Source organism: Ursus maritimus, unplaced genomic scaffold (assembly GCF_017311325.1).
Source record: "Ursus maritimus isolate PB19 unplaced genomic scaffold, ASM1731132v1 scaffold_10, whole genome shotgun sequence".
Taxonomy (NCBI): Eukaryota; Metazoa; Chordata; class Mammalia; order Carnivora; family Ursidae; genus Ursus; species Ursus maritimus.
This window is the reverse complement of record NW_024423344.1, coordinates 50698606-50717111: the sequence shown is the minus strand read 5'-3', so window position 1 is coordinate 50717111 and position 18506 is coordinate 50698606. Positions and strand designations below refer to the sequence as shown.

General features: G+C 41.3%; 1 pseudogene; it reads right to left on the bottom strand.

Annotated features, from left to right (window-relative positions):
• Positions 1-344: 344 nt before the first annotated feature.
• LOC103659208 overlaps positions 345-18506 on the bottom strand; it is a 70045-nt pseudogene continuing 51883 nt past the window's right edge.

Sequence of the window (18506 nt, the reverse complement as noted above, 5' to 3'; positions counted from 1 at the left end):
GAGTTGGGTGGATTTGCCTTGGATCTTTTCAACTATTGATATGACCTTAAAAACACCAAACCTAGCCTTCACATACTTCATGTGACCCAGCGATCCACCTAGAACAATAAATACATTTGTTTGTCTCTGTTACAAAATGTTGAGAGGCTGATACTATCAGGGTCATGTTTGTCAAAGGACGCAACTTTTTAAAAATTCAAAATATTTCCTAATTTGTTGTGGGAATAAAAAAATAAAGTCATTTCCTCCAAAAATATAACTCATTTCGTAAAAATGGGGCTTTCTAGTAGAACTTGATGGAAATCATGAAGTCCAGCATTTGCCACTCGGATTTCCCCCACCATTCAATCCGATGCGAGCTCCAGGATCTGGTAATGTGGATGGGCTTCCATGGTTGATATCACAAATCCTTCATTTTGAAGCCTAAATGGAAAATGACGTGAAGGTTTTTCAGAGTTCACAAGTTTCTCCCAGCCCAATCTGCTCCGTAGCCAAGAATTTCAACACCAACTCTGAGTATCTTTTTCTAGAACTTCATATTTCCTTCATTTAAAAACAACTCATAGCAGTTGCACATCAACTTACATCGTGTGGTTTTCAAGCATCCTTCTCATAGTAAACTCACGATCTCTCCCACAGACTAAACCAAATGTGTCCTGCACAAACTTGGGCAAGATTCAAATATAAATCACAGGTGCCTGTCAAGTTTGTGTAAGCACTGGAAGGCTCCCTGGGAACACATGCACAGAAAACCTGTTTGGCTCCAAGAAGCAGTCCAGCTCCAGTCAATGTGTGGGTCGCCTTTCCTCCTGCACCTCTGAATCAGTCCTAAGCAAAGCCAGCTTCCTTCCTCTTCACAGAGCGGCAGCTGAGGGTGACAAACACAACTTCGGCAAAAACAGGGGCTTGTAAATTTGTTCAAGGTACATCTTGTAACACATCTTGTCTCTCAGATTCATTTACCTCCATGAAACAATAAACAAAAGAGGCAGTCCAACCCACAACACTCTCAGGAGAGGAATTCCTTCCCCAAGTGCTCCAGGACTCAGCTTCCTGAAATGTCATCATTTGTCACCAGCCACAGAAGTCTTCTTTCTGCCTCCTGGGCAATGACTGTGAAGGAGCAGTACTGGGCAGCAGGATAGGCTGCTGGAAGTGTCTGAGAGCTGGATATGGAGGACTAAAGAAGCTAAATGAGACCCTGGTCAATCAGGCAAGAAGGGTAGGGGCTCAGGAGCTCCACAAGTAGTTGATGACTCAGATTCCCCAAATTCATAGATACTGTGCAGAAAGGAAAAGGTGGTAGGGAAAAGGGAGGTGTTTGAAAGACAACATGAAGTTAAGATCCATAGAAGTTTCCACAACAGTCTTTTATCATGCCTAGTCACTGTCTGCTACATGAGAACAGGAATGAGTTCCCCTTGCCCTCAACATCATGAAAGCAGGAGTAGCCAGAGGAGAATCAAGAAGTCACCTGGTGGGAAATTCCTAGGGAAAGATTACCTGGCACTGCATCACTGGTTAGAACCATCTCCTTAAGAATTAAAAAGTATCTCCTTTTCCCCCCAAAATAAATAAGTAATATTTGTAAAATTAGAAAAGAAAAAGAAATAGAATACAGGAAGAAGAAAATAGAAATGTACAGAAGGATTAAGAGAAAGATGAGAGAAAGAGAGAGGGAGGGAGAGAGGCAGAGCTTGCTTCTCTTCAAAAAGAAAGCAATAGAGTAGTTCATTCCAGGAAAGAGTTTGAGCATAGTAACAATCAACTTTACCCACACTTGGATGAAGCTGAAGCTGTCTTTTTTTTTTAATTGAACTATTTTTATTTCTCTAGGATAAAAGAAATCCAAGGAAATAGAAGCCTTTTGGTGTGAACTTCAGCGTTCAATGACATAGAATGTTCATGAGACTTTCAGCATGTCCTTAGAGAAGGCAACTAAGTAACCGTTCTACTAATCCCTTTGCATATGTTATTCCAGTTAATTCTCGCAGCCATTTCTTGATGTAGTTGATATTATTCCTACTTTGTATAAAGAACCCAAAACTCAAGAGTTTGTTCGAGGGAAGCTTGTGCAGCTGGAAGAGCTAGGATTTGAATTCAGATCATGAGGTTCTGAAACTGCATACAATCTCTTTATCCCACCCAGTCTGTGCACCTCAGCACCCGTATCTCAAGAACCCTCCTCCTGTGTTCATTTACTTTATGAACTAAAGTTTCACTCACCCTAACAAATGCCTTGAACTCTGGCAACCTCAGCTATTCTAGTCTTCACATTAGAATATTGCTAAATGTAAGACTATTGGGTTTTGTGGAGGCTTTTTCATTCAGTGTATTTCTTTGCCAGCTTTTAACATGCTAAATAATATCAATTGGCTCAATTCAACCCCAACACTACACCTCAGTTACTCTTGTCAAGGTGAACAGTTGGTGGTTCCATCTTGCCAAATCCAGTTGTCAGGACAGTCTTCATCTCAAGTGACATGTTGACAGCACTTGACCCTGTTGATTATTTCTTCCACTTGGAAGTCTTTATTCAGTTGGATTCTAGAGCATTACACAGTCCAGCTTCCCTTCTGCCTCAGCTGATGATCCTCGACAGTCTTCTACGCAGGCAATTCCTCTTCTTCTGCCCTCTTCTCTAGCCATGTCAACCCTCAATTGATTTTATCCACTGCCTCAGCTCAAATACCATCTAGATACCCCACTCGAAAACTCTCCCATAAGCTCCAGCACCTTTACAATATATTTCCAGAATTCAAATAATTTTCCAGAACCTATAGTGATTTTTTCTAATCCCAGATCCCATTGTCTCTCACCCATACAACTGCAACAATCCTCATGTCTCCCCTCCCATCGGCTTTCTCTCTTACACTTTTAGAGTCTAGTCCAACTCAAGCCTGCAAGTTCCTACATGATCTTGCCCCACCTGATCTCATACCCCATGATCGCTTCCCTCATTCCTCTCCACTAACATCACTCTTCCTGTTGTCTGTCAAACTCACACACTCATTTCTACCTCAGGACCTTTGCATTTACTATTCCCTCTGTCCAGAATGCTCTTCTATCAAATCTCATGACTCATTCTCTCATTTCATTGATGCCTTTTCTAAGATGTTATCTCCTTAAAGAGATCTCCCTTAACCACCAAGACAAAGATATCTTCTTCCATCTTTGCCTTGCAGTACATGTTGCATTTGGTTTCACTGGATGTATCTTTGATATATGACATATTATTTTGTGTATTATCTGTCCTCCACTGAAATACCAATCCCATGTGGACAAAGACTGCTGCACCCTTTCTCAGTGGTATTTACAGTGTATAGAACAATGCCTAACACAGATTAGGTCCTCCAAAAATAATTGCTAAGGGAATAAATAAATCAATGAGTCAGTGTAAAAGAATGTGGTAAGGAAAGGGAAATTGGTGAAAAATAACATTGCAAAGGTGAGCTAGAGTCAGATGATATTGGGTTTTAAAGGTCACAGGAAGTAGTTCAGATTCTCTTCTAAGTACAATAGAAAACGTACATAGGATCTTAAAGGGAGACAAGAGTCATCTAATTAAGGTTTTAAAAGATGACTGTCTGCTTTGTGGAGAACGATATGCATGATTTCACACAATTTCTTAAAAATCTGTGTGCAAATCAGATTTTGGTAAATCAAATAATATTCTTAAGGCATGATAGTAATCCTCAATTGTATAAAATAATCTTGCGGGGAGTGGAACTGCTGCCTGCTTTATGGCCACAGATTTTCCCCTTGAGGTGAGATAAGAGCAGAAACAATTCCAGCTATGAACTAAGTAGATTTAAACTAGAAAGTCTTAATACAGAAGCGTTACCCTTCATTTTTATCCCCTGAAATTAAGGGATCTAAATATTTTTTATTGTTTGTTTGAACAGGAAGAAAAACTTCACTTCACTGTCAACTCTGGAAAGTTACTTTCCCCGTGAGCAGGTAGAAGGAATATAAATATGGATGCAGAAGCAGAGCCCTGGTGTGAAAGGAAAAGAGAAGAAAGCATAAGGCACGGGAAGCTATCTTCACAAGTTGGACTCACTCAAGTTTATTTTATCTCATCAGAGCAATACAACGTTCCCCCAGAATGAGAAAGGAGGCATGCAGCTGATGAATGAACTCAAAACAAACACTGAACGGATGTGAAACATCACATCCTCCTGCTCTGTAACATGGCAACGGGGAACCATATTTTGTGACATTGTGCAAGCTCAAAAGCGAATTAAACCTAGATGGCAACATCACATGCCTGGATGTGTAGTCTTTTCTTATCTCCAACATCCATCAAATAAACAGAGCCATTAATCGAGAAGGCAGTTCCCCAATTTAGGAAACTGAGGCAAAAGCACGCCTAAGTAGCATGGGATACCCAGCCAATTAAAAATAAAAAGAAGCCTGGGGCGCCTGGATGGCTCAGTCAGTTAAGCGTCAGACTCTTGGTTTTTGGCTCAGGTCATGATCTCGGGGTCCTGGGATCCAGCTCCACCTTGGGATCTGCTCCCAGCGGGGAGTCTGCTTAAGGTTCTCTCTCTCCCTCTTCCTCTGGTCCTCCCGCCCTCAAATAAATAAATGTATCTTTTAAAAATAATAAAAATAAATGAAGAGTCCTCACACTCAAAGTCCTTGCCTTCCCTTGCACAATTCACATTTCCCTTCAAAATGTTTACATGCAGAAGATGGATTCAATGAAGATAATGGAAGAAACCAACTCTCAGCCCAGGAGTCATGCACACAGAAATACGAAACAGATGAGAAGCTCATGTGCAGCCAGCTGTATTCCAGGGGAAAGGAAAAGGAACACTCTCCACCAAAAAAAAAAAAAAAAAAAGGGGGGGTTTTGAAGCAGACTTCCTAATTAAGGACCTCCACCAAAAAAAAAAAAAAAAAAAGGGTGGGTTTGAAGCAGACTTCCTAATTAAGGACGAAGAAACTCAAACCAAAGATGACACATCCCTCTGTGAACAATTAAAGGGGGATTGAACAAATGTGGGTGGCATGTGAGTTGTAAAAAATAAATTTGGAAGACTTGTGTATGATGATGACAATATTTTTAAAAAGATTTTTAAAATGCATTTATTTGAGAGAGCAGAAGCAGGGGAAGGGTAGAGGGAGAGAGAGAGGAACAAGCAGACTCCCCACTGAGCAGGGAGCCCGATGTGGGGCTCTTTCCCAGGACCCTGGGATCATGACCTGAGCCCAAGGCAGACGCTTAACCTTAACCAAGTGAGCCACCCAGGTACCCCGATGGCAAAATCTTTGCACAGAGACAAAGTGGAGCAGAGCACGGAGGGTGCAACTCTAAATGGGGAGGAAAACAGAAAATGAAAATCTGGCGCTTTTTGAAATATTTTCTCCTTTTACCAAAATAACCTCTGAGTTAAATGTTATTGTGGTCACTGTAAGCTCCTTGAAGACAGGAACTATGTCTTACCACTTCTTTTAAAAATCTCAAATATCAGGAACTCAATGAATGTTAATAATTGAAGAGGACAAGTAGAGAAGGAGGAAGAAAGAGAAGAAAGCGAAGGCAAAGAGTGAAGTGTTATTATCAGAAGCCTTTCCCTATCTTGCAATAAGAGTAAACACGCAAAGATAGGAATCCACAGAATTTGGGGGATTTCTTCCGTTAAGTATCTTGCCTGAATTGCTAAATCAAAACCATTCTCTTTCTAGTAAAGACAACTGTCTAAACCAAAGCAGAGATTTTGAAGTATATATTCAAAGAGCAGCTCTGCAAATTGGCATAGGGTCACAATTCCTTTCAGATCTCAACAGAATTGGGCTTGAGTTTGGAGCTTACCTAAACGAAGGTAGGAGATGGGAGACGTGCTCTGTTCTGCTGGGCCCTGCAAGACTTTCCAGGGTCCTTACCGGTGCCCCTCTGCATCTTTTCCTGGCCTTCCCTCTTCACCAACCCCCATGAGGTGATAGAAGGGAGCCATCATCTTCACCTCTGGAAGCCTCTCATTCACTCCAAACCACTGAGAAAACGACCAGAAGAAACTTTTGATCCCTGTGAGAGAAAGACAGTGCCCTTTCACCGACCTGCAAACAGACACAAGAGCAAGCACTGGAGCTGCCTGTTTTGTTTTTTAGCAGGATTTGGCAGTGTAACCTTCCAGAAGGTAGAATTAGCCTGGCTTCTGCTTTTAAACACAGATAAGTGCAGTCTTCCGTAGCGCATCTGGATGCTTTGATGGTGATAATCACTCTGAGAGGTTGGTTAGGCTAGAATAATAATTCTATCCAATGAAGCATTACTCGTGTCAGGAGAGACGGGACTGATCAAAAGATTCTAAAAGTAGGAATCTGGTTCAGCAGGTGAGCCTGGCAGATACCACAAGTCCAGGCGGGCATGGTTCACGGTACGCAGCCAGTTAACATGTGAGGAAGGAAGGAGGAAGGGTCGATCCGTGTAAGACAGCTGAAACGAGGTCCTTGAAAACAAGGACTACGATGATCTGGGCTAACATCCTCAAGCAGAGATTTCCAGCTGAAGGGACAGGACGAAACAAGCGCATTTATCTCCAGCACCCCACTAAGCCCTAAAATTTAGAAGGAAGGATAAAAATGATTCCAATTAATTACAACACAAAGAATTGTAGGTGAAATGATAGGAAACAACATATGTCAATAACGTTTTAGAAGGTGGAAATCCCATGACTAGTTAGAACGGACGGCACAGAGCCCAGAGAACAGACTCCTCTCCGACTGAAGTCAATCCCCAGCGGACTGGCTGGGATACGGGAGGGGGCTGATCAAACAGGATCCATTCCAATCCTGGTAAGAAATGGTCAGACTTCCAAGTCCACTCCCCAGCTCCTACAGCTAGCTGACGATTCCCTCCAACACAACGTGAAACAGAGGGCTTATTCTCTGGTAAGGTTGGACCAAAAGGACTCTGCCAGGGACAAAGGTGAAGCACCTCACTGAAAACAAGTGGGTGGTATTAATTTTGTATATTGAATGTTTTCATGTTCTTCTCTGCGAGTGAACAAAAGTTTGCAGGCCTGAGCCTACAACCTCTGGAGGCTGGGAGAAGAATAATTTATAGAGACCAGTAGATACAGATTATCATATGGGCAGAGGATTCTGCCTTCCTGGAGATCGTACAATGGAGCAATTATACCTCATTTTTTATAGTCAATAATAAAACAAAATGAGGAAAACCAAAATGTAACATCCAAAACTGTTTAGATGCAATTTTGTAATAAACACTTTATTATGGAGAATTTCAAACATGTACAAAAGTAGAGAAAATAATATAATAAACCCGTTACCCACATTTAAGAATAACAAACTTCAGCAATTATTAACTTATGGCCTATGGTTTCATGTTTACTCCCTTCGTTCCCTGGAGCTTCCTTCTTTCCTTATTATTTTCAAGCAAATCCCACATATCATGTCATTTCAGCCACGAAGCATTCAGTGCATGTCTCTAAAAAATAAGATGAATTTTAACACTTGATAGATTAAGAACCAGCATGTAAATAGTCACACTTATCAAAGACTGTGTTTATTGGTTGCATTTTCTATACTCTCCTCTTTTAAAGTAAAAAATAATAAGAAGGTAAATCTTAGAGTTAGGACATCATGGTGTTGGAAAGCCCTATAGAGATATGAGCTCAACAGCCTTACTTAGTCAACATAGTATCTCAGGGTCAAGGAGTTTGAGTAACCTCTGAAAGGGAAGGTGCTGGTCGGAGGTGAAGTCTCAACTAGTACCCAGCTCTCATCTGGAATCAATGAGCTTCAAAGAAATACATATTTTTGCCTGTATGGATTATAGAGCTTAGTAAAATCTACTGCCTACAGTGGTGACTTCGTACTGTGTAAAATCGGCTAAGCCAGAACCATTTCCCAGCGTGGTCTGAGTTAGGACCGGCCAAAAGAGACATTTACTCAAGACTCAGAAGGTGGAAGAAAGGCCAAAGCCATGTTTAAGGAAGGTTGGCTGAGAGTAAGGCACTGTTGAGGCTCATGTCATGCATGCACTTTGTCACGGGTCTGCTGGATCAGCTCGTTGGCACGGGGCAATATCCAGGCCTCAATTCTTCCAGCTCCTTCCAGATTTCCTTTAGCTTCTCCATGGCGAAGCACACCAGCTCTTTTGTTGTCACCCACAGCATCAAAGCAGGAAGCTTGGAAGCAGTCAGAGACCACCCTGAGAACCAGGGAGAGATGACCCAAGTTCTAGTTCATCTTCCAGGGTTTCATTCTGTCTGTGGCCTTCCATGTCCCATGCTCTTCTTCCCATTCTGACTTCCCAGCTGACTTGGGCCCAGCACTCAGCCACGAATGCAGCATACTCATGCAACAACTTCCCCAACTCCCATTACTGCATAACATCAAATCCCTACAAGAAATCCTTTTCTTCATTCAGTGGGGTTCTCCACCAATCACACCCTTCCTGACACACCTGCATGACTAATTACACTGAAATCAAAAATGTATGGTTTAGACACATTTGAAAAATTGTTATTGACCGCCATTTTGTATCTACCTAACCTCTTTAAAAGTAACACAATTCTCAAAATCAATAAAAGAAGATCTCTGAAACCCATGTGTTATCTTAACTTGCACAATACTTTAAACTTTTCCTGGGCTGCTCACGTCCATTATTCAATTTGATAAATTTGTAAGGATATATAAACATTTAGCAAAGAAGATTTCAGAGGCTTTTCATTAATAATCATGGGCAAGCTTAATGGCATGGAAGTTTCCATTAGCATTTTGGAATAGTAGGGCTATTGAGTTGAGTTTTCTGTTTGTCTGTAGGGATGCGGTAGATCTTGAGGTGAAATTCAATTTACGGTTTTCTGGAAAGAATAATGTGAAAGCTGAGGCTTGACTGCAAGGATGTGCCTAAGGAGCTCAGGGAGATGAAAAAGTGATGGAAGAAGTAGTGGAGAAACTAGCCATTGCCTCATTTATTCATTCAACAATTTACCCAAAAATATTTATTGAAAACATCTCTCTATTGTCTGAACATGAAGGAGTGAACAAGACAAGTGAAGTTCTACTTCCATGGAACTTTGTCTCCTTAGAATGTGGGTGTGAATAAATTAATGAGTGAATTATAAATAAATAATCAAACAAATAAAATTACATAAATGATATAAATAACATAAATTCAAAGAGTAATAAGTGCTATGGAGACAATAAAATAGAGTGATGGGGGAAGAAAGAAAGGATATCTGTTTCAGCTAGGGTGGTCAAGGAAGACTTCTCTGAGGAGGGGGTCATTTGTAGGAGGCTAAGACATGGGTGATGAGATCAAGCCAGCCACAAAAAGATTTTGGGGAAGAGCATTCTAAGGATCACCAACTGCAAGGGATCAGCAATTGCAAAGGTCCTGGGGTAGAAATGAACATGGAAGGGCAACAGGGCTAAAACACAGAGAATGCAGAGTGTGGAGAAGCAGGCACAGGCCAGATTGTGCAGGGTCTTATGAACTCTAGTTATTGCTATCGGGAACCATGAGAGATTTTAATCAGGGAAGAAATATAATCTGACTTATGTGTTGAAGGATCTGTCTGGCTAGAGGGACAAGAGTGGAAGAAGTGAGACCAAGGACAAAATCAGGCATCTTCTGGAAGATGTTCTTCATGATATGGTGAATCTTTACAAGAATTATAGAGAACTAGATCCCAGAGGACAATTAAGCTTTTCCTCAAGGTTGTTCAAACCAAAAGCAAGATAACAATCTGTGGGCATCCTTAACATCTTGGTAGTGGCTGCTGGGTTATCCCCACCTCCGTGTAACACCGTAGAAGGATCAGGCATCACTGCTGTGTTTCACTGAACTGATTGGGCAGTGAAGTGGGCATTCCCCTATTTGAGGATCTCGACAAGAGCCTATCAGGTCTGGAGTTGCAATGCAAGGCCATGGTCTTCACTGAGTATAAGAGTCACTACTGCGGGGAATTACTCATCTCTGATCACTGTATGCTAAGAGCGTCCACACCTCTTAGCAACTTCTCTGTCCTGTTAGGAACTCACAGGAGGAACTGGGACAACAGCAGCAAAATGCTTAATTATTTGAGAAATACCTTAGCTGTGACTGATTTAGCTCATAAGTGGTTTGTTCTGTTACCCTCCTTATTTCAAATATTTGAAGCTCGTATTTTACTGTTCGGGAAGACTACAGACAAAACCCTTATGTTCTTATTTGCAAGGCAAGCTAGGGACTCAAAATGGGCTGTCAGAGGAAGGGAAGTGAGTGTGGATCTGAAAAGAATGTGCTAGAGGCTAAACTAGCTATGAGGCTAAGTCTTGCTGGAATGGTTCTGAGTGCGGAAGGGGGGGGAAGGACACCATACAATTGGAATAGGATATTTGCACGTATAAGGTCATGTCCCAGTTAAAAAGTAGCCTCAACCCTAGCTTAGTAGATTGTGGTTGAAGCTTTAGCCCAAAGGGACAACAGAGAGCAAATGTGGACCCCAGGCAGACCAAATCCTTGAATTACTCCAGAAACTTCCTGTTGGTGAGATTGAGGCCACATGGGTCAGGACTGACTAAGAGCACCTAGCAAGAATGAGCTCACAGCTGAAATTCTGAAAGTCCTGCTGCTCAGTAGATTGGGGAGGGGGATGCAAGGGAGCTGCATCTCACGCAGGTAGATCAAGGCTGACTTTTATAGAAAGTTTCGGTTTTTGTTCATTACTGTACATTTCCTTTTAGTTTTTCTGCACTAATTCTTTAGCCTGTTCATCGTGACCTATTTTACAAAAACAGGTCGCTAAGGTGCAGGGTTTTAGGCAATGGCATATCAAGCACTAACTAAAGTTGACTCATCATCATTGCAATGAGACAGTGGGTTCTACCCATTTCTAGGCAGAGCAGTGATCAAATACCAACTTATATTTGAGGTCGAAGTTTTGTTTCAAAACTAAATCGACTACTTCTACTTCATAGTCTAAATCAGGGGTTGGCAAACTTTTTCTGTAAAGGCCACATGGGACACATTTTAGGTTTTGTGAGCCATATGGTCCGTGATGCTATTACATGGCTCAGCTATAAACAATATGGAAGCAAATGAACATGGCTATAGTTCGTTAAAATTTACAAAATCACGTGAGAGGTCAGATTTGATCCACAAGCTATAATTCCCAACCTCTGGCCTGTAACAGCACTCTGCAAACATTTTAAGCACTTATCTCATGTATGCACACACACACACACACACACACATTATATATCTATACGTGCATTACGTATGATATAAATAATGTATGTATTATAGTAGATCCACTATAATATATATCCAAAGTAGTAATTTTAAAAAGCTGAGATAAAAATACAAATGGAGGTTCTGATATTTTCTTCCCATACTCTCAATTGATCAGCCTGTGTACCCCTTAGGGGACACGCAGCCCATTTGGGAAATCCCTTGTGTAAACACAACGAAAGTACGTAAGTGAATGTTGTTTGTGCACGTGGATGCTCTCATCTGTGTTATAATCCACTTTACGGTCCAAATGTTGAATAGTAGAATAAACAGGCCTTCAAACTCAAGTACGAACCTAGATTTAAATTCTACCTCCCCCGTTCACTAGACATATGACCTTAGGAAAATAAATCTCTCCAAGTTTGGTTTTCTCCTCTAAAAAAATTACCATAATAATATACAATCAAATGTCAGACAAGTGCATTTAAAACTGATTTTTTTTAAAGATTTATTTACTTTAGAGAGAGAAAGAGAGTGTGGGGGTGGGGTGGGGGCAGAGGGAGAAGGAGTCAAAGAATCTCAAGCAGACTCCCGTTGAGCACAGAGCCCAACACGTGGTTCAATCCCACAACCCGAGGTCATGACCCCGGCCGAAATCAAGAGTCGGATTCTCAACCGACTGAGCCACCCAGGTGCCCCTATAGCTTATTTTTAAAGACTCAGTAAAGTGCCTAGAGATAGCAAGAACTCAAAAACTATGTCTCTTCTTCTTTCCTTTCAATGAATAGCAGAAGTCAAGCTGGCCGAACGTCACATCTGAAGGCATGAGCAACAGTGGACGTTTCCCATTTTCCTCCCTTCCAATCACTGCCCACCAGGCCACCTGGCCCCATCCCTTAGACCAGAACCTCACATGGTGCGGCCACTATAAGGGCTGTGGGGTCCCACTCTTCATTTCTTCCTACTTAGCCCCCACTCTGTCCCCACAGAGATGATTCCCTACATCAAAATTTGTTACCTGCAATCCACAAAGAGATTGATGAGCGTAATTTCTATGCCTCCTTTAGAATCATTATCTTCTTAGTGGGGTAGCTGGGCCTACAGTGGAACCCACGTGCACCGGACCACCATCACCAGCCTAAACAAGCCATAAAACTTGCATTATAATATCCAGGGTGTTTTCTTTATCCTTTGGGAAAAAAACAAACCATTCGGTATGAATCAAAAGATAGTTACCAGAAAATAGGATGAGAATGGCAGAAATATCTCTGCAGAGTAAAACAAAACAGCACACTGGTCCTCTCTGGCTCTCTGATCGAAGAGCTAACCTGTGATATCAATAATTAACTCCAAGGAGACAGTGCTGAACTGGATCCTTGCTTCTCTTGCCCAGAAAGAGTAACATGGCCTGATGAGCACAGATCTCTAGTTCTCCTGAATCAGCTTGAAGCCACTCTTCCTACATCGTTCACACAGAGAACCCTCAAAACCCTGGCTTATAGACAGTGACCATGAAAACCCTCAGAAGCATCCAATGCAAGTTCCTTTCAATAAAAACTACAGAGAAACACCCAGTCATTGTTCTCCACGTCTATCAGTCTAGCAATGAGATGAGCCAAACACAATCCGGCCTAACCGATCTCGGCAGGACTTCCCACGTCATCTGTCTTAGAACAAAGCCCTTCTCGTTCCACAATGAATGGGACAAGATCGCGTGATTCAACACAGTGGCGCCGGTCACAGGATCTGAATCCGATTCCTGGGACCGAAGTGAAGAGGCGTGACCGAGTCCGTGTGAACCTGCTTCGGAGCCGTGCGGAAGAACAACCTCGAGTTTTGTTATTGATATTTTTGGTGGCCTTTGTGTCCCTGGCACTTGGCTGGGTGTGCCGGGTTGTACGGGAGGGTCAAAGGCTGTCCTTCCGTTCGAAGTTCGAAGGGTTCCCGCGTGGGAGGAAATAAAACACCTGCTGGTGGCCAAAGACTCGCATTTTCACTCCCTCCTGCAGCCTCTCCTTTCCTCCCATGATTCTTCCCCAAGAAGAGGCTGGGCATCAGTTAGGCACAATTTAACAAAATTTGTATTTAAAAGAGCTGAGAACTTACACACTAAGTCTCTTGACAACAGCTGCTATCTGAGACTGTGTTTAGATGCTTACTTTTGCATGTCTCCTTAATTTTATTTTTATATTTCAAAACCACCCAAAAGCACAAAATACAATACAATGAATCTTTATGTGTCTATCACAAAACTTCAAGGAATTTTAACGTTTTGCCATATGAGATTCAGAATTCTATTTTTAAAAATATGACATGGAACTCCAGCTACACTACCTTCCCCTCCCACCCCCAGAAAATCAAATATCTTGATTTGGGGATTTATCCTTCCTTGTAAGTATTTTCAAGTTGTGTGATAAATATATACAATTTATAATGGTTTGATATTACTATTTACATAAATGTTCTCCGTTTGCACATGTCCTTTGCCACTTGCTTTCTTTATTCAATATTGTTTTCATTATATGTCAGTGATATCTCAATAAGCTTGAAAAGATATGTTCTCAAGACTTTCCCATGTTATCTCCTATAATTTAGCTTATTCAGTTTAACTACTGTGTGTTGTGGATTTTTACCCATATTCCTCCTGATGCTCACCTATATTATTTCCTGTTTCTTACTATTACAAAAAATACTTCAGTGAGTTGTTCTTCTACTTGGATCTTTTCACCTATCATACATATTCCTTGTGTTTTTGGATATTTATTTTATCATTCTCCTTCTTTTAAGTATAGCTATGGAAAACAAAATATAAAAGAAATTTAAAGGAGAGATGCTCTGGGGTGCCTCGGTGGTGCAGTGGGTTGGGCAGCCCACTCTTGATTCGGCTTAGGTCGCAATCTCAGGGTCCAGGGATGGAGCCCCGCATCAGGCTGGGCACTCAGCAGGGAGTCTGCTTCCCTCCCTCTCCCTCCCCTTCTCGCATCCCCCCACCAACAGTGTGCGTGCATTCTCTCTCTCCCTCTCGAATAAATAAATATTTTAAAAAGAAAGAAAGAAGAAATGTTCAACTCATCCTTCCTCCTGATGCGCACATATGCGTCCATAACAATCTGTCCCTTCCCACTTATTCTGAACTAAGAAAAACTCCATTGTTTTACATCAACTGAAGTACCACGTGTGATAGCAGCCAAGCAACTCAGCGTTCATTCATTAAGTTTATGATGCTTGTTATTTTCTAGGGCTTTGCTATCCCCAGGACCAAAGGGATAGAGAGTATCTGTATTCGAGATATTTTATCCAATTTTCAGAAGATGGCTCGTTTCTGGGTTTTGGTAATAAGAGGATTTTTTTCCAAGGCATCTTTAAACGGCATGGTTTAAATGGTTGATCCTGGGATTCGAACTGTGGTTCCAACAGTACAATGGTCGATTCTAACTTTAGAAATACATGCCGTTCTCTGTTTGGTGTAGCAGGTCCCCAGCCGTTCTCCTCCAAACGTAAGCTATGTCCCTTTCAAGCTCTGAAGTGACAGTCTTGACGCAGGGGTTGCTCAGACACTCAACTAACCCTAGTCGCCAGGTCACTTGGGAGAAAGAAGGGAAGACGGGCTGGGTCTGGCCGGGCTGTTCCTGGAAACTGTTCCTGGAAACCAGCCCCTGCACGGCTGGGTGGGCTGAGAGTCTGGCGCTGCCATTTTAGGTCCCGGGACCTGGGAGAGTGTGGGTGAAGGGAGGGATGTGATGCTGAAAGCACAATAACTTTTTTTTTTTTTAAAGATGTGGAGGTTTATAATGATATTTTAAAAAGAAGAGAAAGAAAAAAGGAGCGTGCATTTCAAAGTACAATTGAAACCAGGAACACATAGCTCTAGCAAACTTGTAGTTTGGGGGGTTTTCCACCAGGCACTGTGTTACTCCCCATCTCTTTCAGAATATGAGGCTCCTCCCCCCCAAATTCTACTCAGGGTCCAGGTCATGCGCCCACGGTGCGGAGTGTCAGTCCTCTCCGCTCTTCCAGTGCTTTTACCACTACGCTATGAATAATTCACTTAGATTTCCTACTCAACTAGAAAACAGCCGAAAATATACCTAGAACACATGCTGCCCTCCTGTGGACTGTACTGGTATTGCTAATTGTCTCGTGATAATAAGCAAACGTTTGAAGATTGTTTACCCATCCGCACCTATAGTTTAGTACGTATTAATTTATTCAGAAATAATTATTTTTGCATAAATATACTTGAGTGTTTCTTACTATAAAGAAAACTTTGAAGATTACTAATTCAAATAAAATGTGTCTATCAAGACCATGTTTTTCAAATCGTGGATAATGAAATCTGTTTTGTGAAATCCTTTTTTTGAGTTATGGTCAGCTTTTGCTAAAATAGTTATAAAATAGAACAAAAAGAACAAGTAGGAAATATTAGAAAGGACTGCACACTAATTGTCAGTTGTGAAGGGCAAGGGGTTTCAACTGCCAGAATAATGTGGTAAATCCATGTCTTAACCAGGGAAGGTCATTTGATCTTTTCTTCACTAGTTTCTCACTTGATTTTCCGGGCACGTAATAGTTAATTTGAGCATCAACATAATAAACCAAGGTGGTAGGCAGGATCCCAAGGTGGCCCTCCAGAACTCTGCTGCCCCCTAGTGTACATGTTTAGTATAATTCCCTCTTGAGTGCATTCCAAACACGTGAGTAACTTGGAGAATCACTCCCCGTGATTAGATTATTAACCTGTTGACTCCTGAGCTAATCAAAAGGGAGATTGTTCAGGTGGGCCAAATCAATCAAGTTAGCCCTTAAAAGAACCTGGGCCTCTCTAGAAAGATCTGAGACAGAAGGAGAGAGCTACACCACCGGGTAGGACCTCTAGGCTAACCCTAGGCTGACCTCCGGCAGGCGGAACAGGGTCCTCAGTCCCGCCAGTGTGAGGAAGCTGAGTTCAGCCAACAACATGACTGAGCGTGCAAGAACACCCTGAGCTTCAGAAAGGAAAGCAAACCAGCAAACACTGTGATTTCAGCCTCGAGAAGCTCTGAGCAGAACACCCACTTCCTCCCAACCTGGACTTCCGCCCAGGACAAGAGGTAAGGTAACAAACTTGTGTTGTTCTAAGGCCCTAGGTTTATAGCAATTTGTTATGCAGCAGTAGAAACTAATGCAGTAAATGTGCCATGACTTAATTTTATATTTTATAACTAATTGTGAAGCAAAATGCCGCATAACTTTATCCTGCCTGCAAAAATGTCGGGACTTGCCCCTGGGTTAGGGTTATTTCAGTATTACTTTGGGCTGCTTATCACGTGTCCTAAGTTCTCAACAGTTGTTAACTTTGCCGTGAAATAGTCCAATTGTCCTTAAAGTTGATCATTTGTTTTTAGAAGGTAAAAAGAACAATGGCGTGTAAAATACAGAGGTCTGATCGAGTTCAAGCGTCATTGCTGGATCTCAGAGTATAAATAGTGTATTATGAGAAAAATGTTGACTCTAATCAGCAAGTTTTGATTTCATGAGAATCTAAAATGAAAAAAAGTGGAATATTTTATAATATCTCATGTTTTTTTATTGAAGTACAATTAGCATCCGCGGTTATATTGGTTTCAGGTGTACACCATCGTAATTCAACAATTCCATACGTTGCTCAGCACTCACAAGTGCAGTCACCATCTGTCACCGTTCAACGTTATTACAATATTATTGACTATATTCCCTATGATGTGCTTTTCCCTCTGTGATTTATTTTATAATTGGAAGTTTGTACCTCTTAATCCCCTTTACGCCCCCCATCCTCCTACCGCCTCCCCTCTGGCAACCGCCAGCTTGTTCTCCGCATTTCGGCGTCTGTTTCTTTCTTTCTTTGTTCATATCTCATATCGGTTCATTGTGCAATGAAAATAACAAACCAGGGTGTATAATCTTTAAAATAGTCTTAAGGGGCACCTGGGTGGCTCGGTGACTTGAGCGTCTGCCCTCGACTCAGGTCTTGATCCCAGAGTCCTGGAATCGAGCCCTGCATCGGGCTCCTTGCTCAGCTGAGAGCCTGCTTCTCCCTCTGGGGCTCCCCCTGCTGTTCTCGCGCGCGCGCTCTGTCAAATAAAATTATTTTTAAAAATTAAAAATAAAGAATTAAATAATATAGTCTTAAAACTGAAAGCTTACCCGCTTCAAACTTAACGAGACACCTGGAAACACAAAATGTGAATTTATTAAGTCTCTTAAATATTACTTAAGAGAAGAAAAATAATGAAGCTCCTGGAACTATGTCCTAGTTACAGCTATCGGAAAACCTCTTATTTACCATGTAGCAAAGGAAGACACAGCAGCTAGCAAAATAAAATTATTTTGACAGGTATGGATGTGCTTTCTATGACTTCCCATGCTAATTTGCGAACATCCATATTTCCTGTAGGTAACAGAATACAATTGGTTTGTACTATTGCGTCGTCATCAAAACCTATTCTGCTGTTATAGTCTGGTCTAGATTTTTGGGATCCAACTTGACACTTTCACTGAAAACTGTGCAAAACTATGTCAGATAAGTGTGGCAAGATTATTCTGTAAGGATTTGTTGTGTTGTTTAAATTATACACTTAACTGAATTTTAATGTATAGAGTTGGAAGAGAGTGTTGGTCAATTTAATTAAAAAAATTTTAAAGGAATTACAACTGATTAGTAGATACTTCGGTACTAATTTACGATTTTAGTAAAATTGCTCTAAGCTTTAATCGGAGTGCCATTTGGAATCACTGTCTTATGCACAGTTACCATTCCTTCGGCACCTAAAGGAATAATGATCGTCATAGTCTATGGAGAGCCAGTGGAATTTGCAAATTTTTATTCAAAGAGATCCACTGAATAGCCCTCCTCCCCTTTCTTCAGAAATTGGAACTAACCATAACCACTTACTGGATTCAATCAGGTTTTGGTTGTCATAAGGGACAGTAGAACATATGAACTCAATTTATGATGCATATTTTTTATGGAAAAACAAAATATTTGGGTGACAAAATAGGCATGTTTGATGTTTTCAACATCCTTAATAAAATTTGAAATTGCAAGAGAAAAATGTCTAGCCTGTTCAGTGGTTCCAGAAGACTGTTGTTATGTCAACCAAGACTTAGAAAGTCATTGCCCTACTTACTCCATTTCTCAAACTATTGCAACATACTCATGAGAACATTATTAATGAAGAGAAGTTAAAATGACGGTGTCTGATCTCACTTCTCAGTCTCAAACTTTTAATTATTACTTTTCAGAACAGAAATCTAATCTAAAAATCCATTGAATTTTTCAAAATCTAGAATCAAT